Below are 12,635 nucleotides of genomic sequence, written 5' to 3' on the forward strand. Positions count from 1 at the left end.
AAAAGCTCTTGAACTGAATAACTCTATTGCGTACCAGCAACAGTTTCAAAAGTGGATGTAAATAGTGAGTTTTCTTGCAAGTCTCTGTTGCTTGTAGGCATAACATTTCAAAATATGCACATTTGTACTGTCAGTAAGAGGCTAAAATTAACTATTAGTTTGAAAGGCACTTGACCAACAGTGCATTCAATCTGTACTTATCTTGGACAACAGTCTTCTGGTATTTAAGATGAGAGAAGAACATCCAATGATTAGAAAATGCATTATAATTAGAAAAGGATTATTTTTAATTACTATACTCTATCCTTCAACACTGCACACCCTAAAACTATTTTCAAATTTATTTTAATCCCATTTCTGAAAATTTAAAAATCTGATGGGAGTATTTTCTAAGTAGTAAGCAATAATAAGAAAGAGAAATGATGGTCAAGGGTCATATTGCTAGACAGAAGATCAAGAGACTCAGACAGTACTTCATCAGACCTCCCCCCACCCCAACACACACCTTTAAATTAAAAAAAAAAAAAAAAAAAAAAAAAAAGTAAAGAAAAACGAGATGCAACCAACTTTCTTGCACAAGGGAAGAAAAGATTCTCACAGTCTGCAGGAAAAATTCTACAGAAGAAAGACCGTAACGGTGAACATATGGAAAACAGAGAACTATGGGGAGGGGAAAAAAAAAAAAAAAAAAAAAAAAAAAGATTATTAGGTTATACATTTTTTTTTGTCTATATAAAAGAAAACAACACTCCTCCTGCTAACTATGATTTTGACATTAAATTTGTTCCCCCCGCAGTGCCACAAAAACACATACTTACTGGAAAAGAAATTAACTTAAAGACTTTTGAAGCTTAACAAGTACTTTTCTCAAGATTGTGACTTTTATTTCCAAGGTGGTAGGATTTTTTGTTTGTTTTGATTTTGTGTTTTTGTTTTGTTTTGTTTTTTTGTGTGTGTAACAGTGAGATTTGGGGGCAAGGTATTCTAAACCATATCATACAAAATGTTTCTTTCCAACTGAAACAATGAGACCCACAAGCTTAACATATATTTTTCAACTACTCATTGATCATGTAATAGATTTAAACTAGCCGCAAACCCTAGGCAAAACAGAGAAGAGTTGCTTTAACCTTTGCAGTGAAAGTCTGGGACATTCTTCTTATAATATTTTTCTTAAATCAACCTGAAGCAGGGTTCCCAACATCCAGAACTCAAAATCCTTTGCCCATATATTAAAATAAAATAAAATAAAATAAAATAAAATAAAATAAAATAAAATAAAATAAAATAAAATAAAATAAAATAAAATAAAATAAAATAAAATAGCTGAGTATCAATTTGAGCAGTGAAATACAGAGTAGATGTCCATAGACAGCTTACTGCATAGTTTCATTGCTCAACACCTGAAATTTTAAACTTTTAAACATCTAAACTCCTAGTGTTGAGGTCAAGAAAATATCACCCCTGATTTTTCTGTGCTTCAGTTTTATATATCTGCCAAACAAACATACTACTTTCCCTTCCTCAAAGAAAGTTTTGTGCAATTAAATTAGAAGAAGCTGAAGTTTTGTCTCTTTCCACATCTACAGCAAGTGAGACAGCAGAACCATAATTCTGGCTGGAGTTTTAAAGCACAGCTACAGTATAAACAACTCTCCAAGTCCTTTCAATATATTACTCTTTCTCAAAAGACAGATACTACATATGAAAGAAATTATGTAAGGCATATAATCAAAGAGAATGTTTTAACAGTGGAAATTGATAAATTGTTTCAGTCTCAGCTCAAAGACAAATGATCCTAAACTGGTTACTGAATATATATCAAGCTTTCTAGGTAAATCGAAGCTGTGGACAAAAATGCTATCTACATATTTAAATGCATTTTAGGGGAGAAAAAGCCTCCTTCTAAAGATGGCTCCGTATTCTTTCAGAAGAAACATGCATTAATGCTAGATTTTATGCTGTTTGGCAATTGTATTTTTCGGGAAAAATAAAAGCCCTGTCTCAGTACTCATCTGTCTATATTTTTCAGCCTGGATAGACTGCAGCCTCTGAGCTTGTGCAGCATTACTTGTCCAAAGGATATACATGAACAAACATGGACCTCCAGCCTGGGAACACATTTCAAGCTTGCCTGAAATGCTGTGAGACCCACATGGGGCTTTCCAAGCCCTTGACTTTGCAAGCTGGTGTAGATAACTATTGCAGCTCTAATTTAAACACTCAAAGTCAATAGGTTCAAACAAGAAATCAGTATAGATCACCATAGAGCCTATAATTAGCTATAAGGACATTCAATGAAAGCATAAAATGTTCTTAAGAGCAAATATGTGGGCAACTTAAAGATGACAATGCTTACAGTTTCAAGTGGACAGACTCACCTATTAGTTCATTATACTGTTCTTATACACATATTACCCAGTCTTTCTTGATGTATTTCATTTACATATATTGTACTTTATTTATTAAGGCATCTGTTTCCTCCTCACTGCAAGTTAGGACAGGGAGCTTCTACAGAAGTGCAGTTCTGTTCTAAAGGAAATTATCCAACCTTTCTAAGCTTTCCATAAAAATAAAGTAAGAAAACCGTGTCAAAATCATAGTCATGCCTTACTCTCAAATTATGAAATTATGAAAACAAACAAACAGAAAAACAGCAAAAACCATCAGGTGCACCATTACTGTTCCCCCCCACATTATTTTTTTTTCCTCTCTGGAAAAAAAAATGTATCTCCTTCTCACAACTTCCCTATGACTCCCATAATAGCAGTGGATTAATTTTTACTTGGTTGTCATCATTCTTCCTTTTGCTCTTCTATAGCAACTTCACTCAAAGAAAAAACAAAAACAAGCAAACAAACAAAAAGAAACAATCAAGATACCACCTTTCAAAATATTTCTGTGCCTTAATTTGCATGTTCTTAACAGTCAGAAAGAGAGATCTACTAAATATGAATCCTTAATATGTACATGTAATTCCAAGATGTGAAACTATCATCAAATGTGAAATTACAAGCATGCTCCAGGAGAAAGCAGTCTTTCCTGGGTCTTATTGAATGCTCAGATGTATCAATTTGCAGACCATTCTGATCATCTTCCAGAGGTTCAAACCACTTTGGCTTATGAGCGTTATGAAGTGGGACCTTAAGGCATTTTTGATGGGGTTGAAAGTACACAGGAAGCAAATATAGCAGACAGCACTATATGGGGAATGTGAAGAGGGTAAATTGCATTCATGTCACAAAGTATTTTCACTTTTTCAAGGAATCAAAGCTGTAGGCATTTTGCTGTCAGTAAAATAAAAGATTTTTTCCTGGACTTCAAATTTGAAGAACACAATGTTAAAAAAGCACATTAAAAACAGCATCAGCATCCACTACATTTTTTTCAATCTAAGGGGAAGAGCTAAGAGTATCTATTACAGACCATGTAAACCATATGAAGAAAAAAAAAAAAAAAAAAAAAAAAAAACAAGCAAATAAACAAACACAACACACACACAAAAAAAAAAAAAAAAAAAAAAAAAGGAAAAAAAAAAAAGAGACATCACCAGAAAGGAAGTTTATTGAATTAAATTCATAGGTACATGCTGAAGTAAGTCATATTTAAATTTTGTGGAGACACAGAAGCAAGGCTAGGTCTGAAAAATCAAAGATCAAAGTTAGATCATACCACTGTGCAACTTGCACTAGACCCTCCTTTCCCATTTGCCCCTTCAGTCCCCGGCCAACAGAATTAACTCATTTTATTTACAGTATAAATTGTCCTCCTACTGAGAAGGACAATATTATACCTCTCAGCAGAGCAAGTTCAGTGCATTATTTATAGTCTAATTTTAATTATTTAATTTTTCATAAACCACTGAGAAAAAAAAAAATAACTAAAAAGACAAGCAACTTAATTGTGCTTATTTTTCCTTCTGCACACTCGGGATGGGAATTCTTTGGGGTCGACTGCCTCATGAACATAAAGCTAATCCTACTCCCAAGCCAAATAAAGTGAGGAGACACGTGTTTCTTAAAATGAAGATGTTCTGCCCCTGCAAGGCACAGATTGATTCTCCATGCTCTCCAAATCACTAAGGAAAACAAAACAAAACAAAACAAACAAACAACAAAAAAAAACTCCACTCACCCAGGTGGCTCTAAAAAACTTGCATGTACTTTTTAGAAAGAGAATAATTTTCTTATGGAAAGCAAACTTTTATGTAATTAAATCAAATCTTCAGTCAATTGTCCACAGACAAACCAAGATCCCCAATCTCTAAAAAGAGCATTTTCTGTGGAAACTGGTGTAATACTAACCTTCCTGTATTCATAATATAAAATCTCCTAAAGGCATCTGCTGAAACTTAGGCCAAAATATGTCTAATTTTGAGAAATCATAATTTAAAAGAACAGGAACAAAAAAACTGCTGAGCCACACTTTAGGGAGCAAGCAAATGCCAGAGAAGCTTCCAGTAAACAATGCAAGAGTCAATTAACCAATTTGTCAGCATTTAAACTAGAATTACCTTCATTTTCATAGTCTCTCAGCTTCTAGTTCCCACTAGTTTTAAGACTAAATGGAGCATTTTAAACTACATGAAAATATACCTGATTTATGAAAAACTGTTCAAACTATATCATCTTAAACAGACAACCGTAAAAGATGTAATAGTGGCAACTTCCTGTCATTTACATTTTCCCCTTTGAAGAAAACAAATTTTTCAATGTTTCATTGGAGTACTATCTTTGCATACAGAAACAAAGTGGCTTAAGTAGCTTATTCTGAATGAAGCGCAAAAGTAAATTGAAACCCTTTCAGCACAATGCTGGTCATAAAAACTTGCAGTATATACAACATTTGCAATTACCTACCAATTAAATGCAAGGGTAGTGCACCCTAACTAATAGCTGAATTGGGATATCACTGTATTCCCTTACTCTAAATGGTGGTCTCTGCTAAGCATAAATTAAAACTTGTTCTACAAAAAGTATGTTAAATTCATAGCTGCTTATGAGGCCTCCTCATCAGACTTAGGCCCTTCAATATAGGATTCAGGACAACCACCATGCTGAGGAAACAGCAAGTAAATTTTACACAGATTTCAAGGAAGTGCCTATACGCACCAGGGAGAAAAGACTGAAAAAAAATACATCTACACCTTTCCCTTTTAAGTCCTTTCTTGCAGCTTAAGATTCTCTGACTTAGTCAGAGGCCCTTACCTTTTAACCCTTAGGTCCTTACCTTTTATCATGTGCTTTTTCCTTCTAATGAATTTGGTAATTTTTTGTAAAATTTTCACTATCAGTAAGCAACACAAGAGAGGAGGCTGTGTTTCATGATAAACAGAAAGGCAGTTTTGAATATGCAACAAAAGCATCATCAGCTTTAACACAAAATTACAATGAAATTTGGCATCTCAAAGTCTTTCCATGTATTACTTATCAAGCATGTATTTAATGCTTCATGGGAACTTAATACTCCTCTGTCCTAAAAAAGTGTACCAAAGGCAGTCATTAGGAAAAGGACTCAGTCATCTTTGCAGCCTTCCTTCCTACACTACAACAGACCATGGGAATGTTGCAATCGTGGAGATGGGATGGCAGAGACAGTCCAGCCAGGAAGCCTGGACATCAGAGGCAAAGAAAAGCATAAGAAAGAATGGCAAATAAGGTAAATGTCATTCAATGTTGAACCATATCAAAGGAAAATACCTTACTTTTTAAATGACACATAAATATCAGCATATTTGATTAGAGAATGCCAGATAAAATAATTATTCCAATCATTGTTTTCCGCAGTGGTTCATACTGTAGCAAACAAATATATATATTTCAAGAAAATTTTTATTTTTTTTGAGCTTGGATTCATTCATCTCATAACTGAAAGAACAAGAGAGTTCTTCCCAAAGTCTCAGCTGGAGCTATGCAGCTTTCTGAACTCTTTTCCTTACCCTTCCCTTACCTAGTCTCCCTCACATGATCTGTAAGATCTCTTGCCTACATAAACAATGCCTTCATACTTCAATTGAGTTTTGAAGCAATTCCTTACTTCTACATAAGGCCAAATCACGTTAAAAATAAGCATTCCTTGGCCAAAATGGCATTACAAATCAACATACTCAGCTGTTTCTTGCTTAAGAGACAGAAAAATTCACATGAAAATGCATGAGAGAGTGAGAAAAAGAAAAATAAGACAAAAGAAAGCTGTGATGAACAGCTCAAAGAAGGGAAAGTTTTAGTTCCTAGAGACACAAGAAAAGTGTGTGTGTGCAAATAGCAAAAACTATGCAGGGAAAAGGGAATGCAAGAGAGTAAGGAGTAGGTTTGTTTGGTTTTTAAATTACACATTGATTTTTTTTTTTTCCTGGAATGATACTCTAGGCTCACCAGTAACTCATTTTGATAGGTTTACAGCCTGCTTAGTCTTATTTATTTTATAACTCAAAACTGTTAAAATGCCAAAGTGGTCCCAATTCAGTCTGATATGCCAAGATCTTGTCAGTAGTCACTACAGAGAATTTCTCTGTAGCGTATGAAAAATAAATATTTATGTCTTTTTGTACCAAGTCTGGATTATGTCATGCTATAGTTCAACAAATAACATGAGGATAAGTACAACAGCAAGTTTCCCGACTTACAAAATATCCAATATTTCACACTAGGGTTACACAAAGACCCTCTTCTAAAACAGATGGTGACAAAGACTGATAGTAGATGCTGTAAATTAATCTAAGAACCCTGATGATGTCAAACCTCTTGAGCATCATATACAGTTTATGGTATGGTATCATCACAATCTTTCAATGGAATTACAGTTTTGTAACTAATCTCTCCCTATCAGTTACACTACGCAGAAACCATGAAGTCCAAATACAAAAAGATCACAGGTGTGAATGATTGCACTTGAGTCTTTTCCACCAACCATATTTCTAAGTCTGGGAATGATAAATGGCACACCATTTATAAATGGGCAATAGGGTCAGTGGAACTAAAAGCTGAGAGTTCAAAGAAAAGTCACAATTCTTAAGAGTTCAGGAAAAGGCCAGAGACTGATGCTGCAATGTTTCATTGATAGATGGCTAGAGTTGTTACACTCCAATTAGAGAAGACAGCTGATTGGCAAATAACCATGGCAACATGAACACTACAGCCTTAGACCATCCGAAACACCTTATTAGCCTGTAAGTGTTATAGCTTTCCCACATCCGTGTAAAATTTTTCCTTGACAAAGACTGAATAGCCACAAATAAAATAGCCACAAGAGTTCTTGCAGTAGGGAAAAGAATCATATGAATTAAAAATAAATCACTCACATCTACAGTAGTAGTCCACATGATGACAAAATTTGAGATAAGAGGGATTTTGCCATTATGCCTAAGTTTTATCATGGCAGACTGAAGGCCAAATCTACTTAAAAATTGGGTACAGGCAGGTAAATAGACAGAATTCAGGAATTACAGTTTAGACACACAAGTTCAAAAGGCTGACCAGGAAGCAGCTTAACTAAACAAATCTGTATGCACACCTGAATCTCTGACCAGGCAAGTCAGAGAAGTGGAAGGGGAAGGTGACAGCATCTTTCTTTAGCTTAAGAAGCTTGTGTTTAGACCATTTGCTAAGGCATTTATAAACTTGTTTCTAGACCCCCTTCTAAGTCCCCCAGTCCAGGAGAATATCCTGTACACAAGAGTACTTTCCATCCTTACTGTGGCTTGTGCAAGTGGATAGATGGATAAAAATTGATGGATCTGGAAGAGGCACAGGCAGGAGGGAACTTGAGGACATGGCCATTTGCCATTATCATGCAGAAGGGAATGATAAGTTGGTTCCTTATTTCAGCTCCAATATTACTTGTATTTTTTAAACAACAGCCTAATGTAAAAACAATCACTGTGGTGGGGCCTGGAACAATTCTGCTTCCTGCTAGATAAGATCCAGATTCTAAATAAGCTAAGTTGGAGCCATCTTCAGAGGCTCTCCAGCTCTATAAAAGATTTGCTGAACAGACTTCCCTGGGCTGCATGTTCAGGGTTAGCTCAGATCTGGAGGCAGCAGATCTCTACAATCTCCTTGTGTCATGATCTTATATGCGTGAATTTGCAGGACCAGGGCCTAAAACTAGAAATCAAAAGGGATCACATACTCTATATATAAAGAAAGATTTGCATTAGGAATTAAATTGCATTTATTTTCTAAATTCTCTCCAAAATAAACATCCTTAATCTTTGCTTACTGTTCTTTAATGCATCTGTGCAGTAACAAACAAACCAAAAATTGATCTATGTCAAATCTTTTTACAAAAGATTTTGAATAGTAATGAACTAAGATAGATATATATTTGCCAGAAGATTCTTTGAGATAGAACATGGGAAATTTTACATGGAACAGCTATTCACACTATCTGAAAATATTCTCCAGAGATCTGTATCTACTCCTACAATGAATTACATAAAAGAGAAATAATTGGCCATAATCACTATCATGTTTTAGACTTACATTATGGATTAAATGTGCTACTAATATTAAAAGAATTCACCTATAAAATGAATGAAATGGCTATCAAAGTTTAAATGAATTTGACTACCTTTAAAGACTTGGATTAAAATGAGAATAAGAAACACTGTTTACAACATCCAGAACACTGTTAAATGTTACTGCATTAGGTTTATTAGGTTTATTAATTAGGTTTACTAGTAGTGGCAGTAGTATTAGTTTTCCCTAATACTGACTCAAGTCACTCCTTACCAAGGTATGAAACTCTACTCTTGTTTTTAGAACTTAACTAAAAAATAATATAAATGTTCTTAAGTAAAACATTCATAAGGCAGGAAATGGGGAAATTAATTCTCTATCTCCCTTACTTGTATATACAGACTGCACAGTCTTTACACGTTCATATAACATTTGCTACAGAGTTCACTCCCTCATTACAAATACTAAATGGGTTGCTATTCTTTTTTTTTTTTTTCTCACAGCAAAGCCATTACCTTTCTTGAACTACAGATAGCTAGAGGCTAGGAAAATATCCTTGGGAAGTATCACTGTATGCTGATACATTATACATTCTCGCTTAAGAATCTACCAGTGGCAATTGTCTGAGAGTTACCACTAGGCTACCTGGAGTTGTGTTACAGCCCCATATGGCCACACTAATAATGCCAGAACTGGTTACAGTCCTGGCATCACAAACACTACACGTGCAGCTAGTACTGGTTCCTTTATGTTCATGTGTGAAAATTCTACTTACTATATTTATCAAAGATGATCAATCATAGATATCAAGATAATACTTACTGTATCAGTTCTTTCCAGTACGCTTTGGAAGATGTGCTTGTCTAAGAGTGAGGGGCATGCATTGATCTAGTTGTACATCTTGACATTTAACAGCATTTAAAATTTCAAATAAGCCTACCTTAGCAACTAAGCAAGCAAGCCTGACCGGTGTATAAATTATCTGCAACTTAAAATGCAATGATTTTAAGTTATTTTGTCCCCAGCACTGACTCCCCTCCTGAAGCATGCCACTGCCTGAACACTCATCTGGGCACACCATGGGCAAATCTCGTTTAGTCTGTTTTCCCCAGTGCTTCAAAACCAGCAGCATAGGCAGGACAGACAGGGAGGAAGCAAACAAAGGTAGTTTGATGAGATGTCTGGGGTGGGCAGTGAGGGAATAAAACGAGGAGGAGACAACGATGAGAGACAAGAGAACAAGGCAGAAGTTACATGGACATCTCCAAACAGATTAATCTAGAAAAGGACAGTGATTCCCATTCATGAAGAAAACTAAAACTACTGAAATTAGTATCACTTCACAGAAATCCACTGCCAGACAATCATCCTTTCCTCAGCTAAGCATTTTGTAAGTCATTATTGACTACGCTTACTTTGTAGAAGAGTGTATTTTTAATACACTATGTATGATATCACTTAACTTATCCATGACTCCATTGCCTTCTTTTGTATTTCCTTCATTTTCCAGCTCCCTCTCTCACTGCCTACCTACCCTTAGTAGCAAAGCTGAGATCTCACTGGCAGCCTAACCTGCTACACAGCCCTAACTTACTCCTAGTGGGTTATCGAAGCAATGCATAGCATTTGACAAGTGTTCTGCAAATGATACAACATGAGGGAGAGGCATGTGGTCACAGTACTACAGACTGCCCTACAAGCTAATGGAGAAATCCTGCAGAAGATGAAGATATAAACAACAACCAAAACATATATATATATATATATATATAAAGTGCATGTCACATCAGGATGGTGTGAAACGAAAGGCTTTCAAAGTTTGTAACTTATTCTCAATTATGGACTCAGATTCAATTCAGCATACCCCCACAGGTGGAGCACACCTCCAGCCATCAGAGATACGAACTCAAACACCTGATTTGCTTGTTATGGGATTTTGCATGGCAGAGAATCCTTTTATTCAAATTGTTCCAAAAATTAATTATTCTCAGTGATTCCAAAATGGGGCTAGAACCTTGGTCTCAAAGATCCCAAAGGGATGATCACCATGATCACCAGCTGTTTTGAGTGTCTCCAGCTCCATTGGAGCTATTCCACTTTGCACAAACAGCATGAGAGACCTTACCTGGATAGCTGGTGGCTGAGGGACAGGAGAGATGGCAATCTCAGCCTGAACCTTAGCTTGCAGTAGGAGCTTTCATAGCTGAGTTACTTGCTATTTGGCAGCAGAACATGCACACATACCCTTTTCCCCTCTTCTCTTCCACCCCTAAAGTGTGATTGGGAAGATTTTTTATGAATCAGATTTAGATCAGATTTCTTTAACTGGAAAATTGTCAATCAGCTCCATTCATACAAGGCATACATAGGGCAAATGAAAAACCATGCAGTCACTCTGACAATTCCTATGCAGAAGCAATCTGTCAAAATGAAAACCAAAATTCAGCTTTAGAGAGGTCTGTTTTTTTCCCTGACAATTTCAACCTTTGACACCAAATTATCAATTTTCAGAGCAAAGATCAACCTCACTTCAGAGTTTAGATGGCAGAAGCCGACAACTGGTGCAAGGCAAAAACTGAACTTTGAAGTCCTGGACTTTCACTTAGGACAGCAAAAGTCCTTATCATTTGCACTTAAATGACAGTGATTTTTCTCCAAAGTACGGATTGCATTGAAGCTCTCCTGCAGAAGACTGAACTTTAACTTCCATTTTGAGAATACTACTCAAAAAATAAAAAATAAAAATATAATTCAGCACTTCAAAAGAGACATTTGACTTATCCTTGTCTCACATGATTGCCCCTTACAGCCCCTGAGCAACTGCAGCTTTGGGAACATTTCAAAGAGAAATGCACTAGCAATGTGTTCATTTGGTATCAGAGCAAGCAGTTAGTCTGAGCTGGCGAGTCTGTAATCCACATTATTACACATTTGCAAATGTACTACTGCTTAGCTATACATGTAGCTGAGCTTTTCTCAGTCTTATTTTTAAGCTGTGGTACCTAACAAGGCTGATAAGGCTGATACTTTACAACATAGAAAAGGTGTTTCCATATATTTTTCTTCATCAACTCTGAAGAAAAAAAATAGCTACATCCATTTAGGATATTAATGGCTGAAAGACATCATTAGGCTCTTAAAGTTTGTGTTAAAATGTATTCTGTTATTCTTAAGAAAGCAATCACCTTTTATTACAGTGAACTATAATGTGTGTATAGTTACATATCTATTATGCGCAGGTTTACACAGTTATTTTTTTTATTTCATTTATTTTTTTCAAATTTAAGTGACAGCACAGGCAGACAAACACACTTTGGTTTATATATACACTTATGCTCTAAAACAATTTGCCATAGTTGAAGCAAAGCAAAACAAACAAACAAACTAGAATTCCCAGCGTCTTTCTGCATTTCAGTTAAAACATTTCATTATCCATACTACTTTCTTTTACATTCTCAGATATACCCCATCTGACTTAAAACCTTATAGCAAGGTTACCAAGAGGAACAGAATCAGGTCAGCACATTAAACCAGATTCCTCTTTTACATCAGCTCCCAGGCAAATCTTCAGATTTTCCTTGTTATTTACAAGGACATTAAGAAGGTCTTGTTCTTTCTACCTCAGTGATTTATTCTTCCCACATGCAGATGTGGTAATTCTTTAGATGCCAGTTAATTAAATGTTTTAGCAATAACAACAGGATCTTAATAGAATAACTTTTCTTTATCAACCTTATAAAAAGTTTGTCCTTTCAGGCATCCGACTTTACGATAGGATGTGTTGAAATAGATTTATAATTCTTGAAAGAAATTATCTAAAAAGGTCCATGTCTGACACCCTAAGACATGGCTACAAATTCAGTCATTGCTTATACACAAGTATTTGACAATTTGCAAAAAATATTTACAAAAATAAGCTGTAGCATCAGAAATACCAAAGGTTAAGCAAGTATTAGAAATGTAAGCAGTATTAAGTTAATCAGTATTAGACCTGGTCAGAAGAGATGCTCTTAAACAAATATGTGCTAGTTTGTCAAACACACTTGGTATAGCTGCAATATTAGGAAAAAGATGTCAAATTTTGGAGGTGTTTTTATTCAAGTATTTTACACTTGCATTATGTGGACTCTACTCATAACCTTGGTTTTACACAAAGCACAGAACATCTGGAACTGC

This window comes from Anas acuta, chromosome 1 (genome assembly GCF_963932015.1).
Source record: "Anas acuta chromosome 1, bAnaAcu1.1, whole genome shotgun sequence".
Taxonomy (NCBI): Eukaryota; Metazoa; Chordata; class Aves; order Anseriformes; family Anatidae; genus Anas; species Anas acuta.